General features: G+C 35.7%; 1 pseudogene; it reads right to left on the reverse strand.

The window, feature by feature from the left end:
* Positions 1-451: 451 nt before the first annotated feature.
* Positions 452-2,121, reverse strand: LOC120207274 (annotated as a pseudogene).
* Positions 2,122-2,469: the final 348 nt, after the last annotated feature.

Genomic DNA, 2,469 nt, shown 5'->3' on the forward strand with positions numbered 1-2,469 from the left:
ATTAGTCGATCAATAGTTTGGATATTAGTGATTAATTCAAAAAAAAAATGTAATGTCAATTCTTTTTAATCACTGAGATAATTTTATAATTAAATTTTAAATAAAATATCAAACAAATTTTATAATTAAATTTAATACTTAATTAATTTGGTTTTTAACGTTTTATGTTAATAAAAAATTCATGATAACATTTTCTCGGGCGTTCCATTGATTGCTCTTTCAATGGGTAATAACGAGTAAGAGATGCGAATTGTTTGTTCTAATTTTCAGTTCAGTTTTAATAAAAGGAGAGAACTATGCATCAGATACTTCAAAGTTTTACATTCATTTAATTTAATCTTAGGCGGTTTTAAGACCCCAAATCACCTGAGTTTGCATCTCAGTCTTCTCTGTTCAAAGAGACTACATTTCTCATTACATTCTTGCAAATCTGATATCCCTATAGCTGTTTCTTTATCATTGATTCATCTATAGGGAGTGAAACAATCATGACATCAAAGTCAAGTCTTGTTTATGATAAGTGTATATAGCAACTCATTCCATGTATCAGGCAATCCAGGCAGACACCAGTGCAAACAATCAGCATATCTTGCCGGATCAGCTTTTTGTTCTCTGGTCAGCAACTTTCCACCCGAAGCAGCATAGATCGATGTATGCCCGACTTTTCTGTATTCGGATAGCCTCGTTATGTTGAGGAAGCGAACGGGTACTTTCATTGATTGAATGGCATTCACCGCAGTTACGAAAAGCTTCGGATTGGTTCCCACATCAAATGTCGACATGTTTAGAATCGGAGTTGTCTCATTCGAACACTTGATGGCGTTCGTGTTATTCCAGTCCGAGCCCCTGTTTCATTTTGCATGCATAATATCTGTTAAGTAACTGTTTTGAACTAACTGAAATAGATTTCAAGGTTTTATTGGTTTATACTTATTATGCATAGGACTCATACTGCTGAAGAACACTGAAGTTTGATTAGGATCAACATTTTCTTCCACCCATTTAGCCCATGATTTCAAAGCAACCTCATATGCTATATTCTGATCAACGTCGACATAACCCGTCGCACCATCATCAAATGATCTTCGCCTTTTCAACAAAGTTTCTGTGGAAGAATTGTGTGAAAAGTTCTAATGTTTCATATCCACATGTACCAAAAATGTACAAGACAATGAAGATAAGAACTTTCATGGCGGGTACCTCCACCAAATATATGTATTGAAGATGAGATAATCCACATTTTTCCAGTTTTCACCTTTTTTCGAGATGGATTCAAGCTTGAGTAAGGGAACCGCCGTGCCATCGCGCATTGAGGGAGGGTCTGTATTGGATTCGACCAAAAAGGGAGCCCAGTAAAACTATATTGTAGCATTATAATTCTACACAGTTCAAACAAAATTTTCACCTTCTTGCATAGTTAATTGAATCAAATCAATCAATAGAGAGAAACCAAAGTAAGCAATTACCTCCATTTTAAAGACCATGGTATAACTTGCATAACTAAAGCTCTTATTCTTTGGTGGGATTATAGATTGAACCATGCAAATCAGAGACACATCTGGTTCAAATTTATGGAGTCCCCAACAAACATAAGCCTCTTTCCTCTCAGTTTCTCCAGCAACAATTTTGCCTCAAACCTAACTCAAAAAGGAAAACTAATAATTTAACTAAATAGAATGAATCTATTACCAAGAACTTAGAGAAAGAAAGTATTTACTTGGGCAAAGAGCAGTCTGTGGGCTGCCATCGCCATTTCTGGTATAAAGAATCAGGCCTTCCGTTCTTCAAACAGGTCACCATTTCAGTAATAAACTCACAGTCTTGTTCTTTGTATAAAGGGTGTGATGAGCCATTATCAAAAACCCATTCTCCTGTGAAGATATCACACTCTTCTAGTGGCGAAATAATCCTTTCACTGTCACCATTGTCATCTTTCTTTGCTTCTTGAAGTCGAATATTGGTTGAATTTGAAGATTCCTGGAAAGGTTCTTGTTGTTTGAAATCTGGGAACGGAATGGTTTCTGCATATTGATTGTAACAAAAGAATCCAAAGAAAGACGCAAAAACTAGTATGGATACCACTGGGAAGTAATTGCTTTGGGTCTTATGAAAAGGTTTCATTTTTCCTGATTTTTCTACGAGATTTAAGAGCTATGGAGTCTCTCTTGGGATATTTAATGGGATATCAAGACTAGTTGGTTGCATGAAGAGGAATGATTTTTGGAATGCAGCTCCTAAGGTCGATGCAAGATGGTGTTGGCGAGCAGTTGAGCATTTAACTTCTCCTAGCCCTAAACATTTTGTTTCTAAACTTTGGCTAGCTATTGGAATTCCTAAAGATGAAGTTAAGTGGCAGATATTAATTAGTCTGGTTTGGACTTCTTGTTCGTAAGCATTCTATTATTTATTTGATACCTATTTTAGATATATTACCTAGTAAGGATAGGGAATGTTGAAAAGTGGGCAGCA

The sequence above is a fragment of the Hibiscus syriacus genome, unplaced genomic scaffold (genome assembly GCF_006381635.1).
Source record: "Hibiscus syriacus cultivar Baekdansim isolate YM2019G1 unplaced genomic scaffold, ASM638163v2 tig00014444_pilon, whole genome shotgun sequence".
Taxonomy (NCBI): domain Eukaryota; kingdom Viridiplantae; phylum Streptophyta; class Magnoliopsida; order Malvales; family Malvaceae; genus Hibiscus; species Hibiscus syriacus.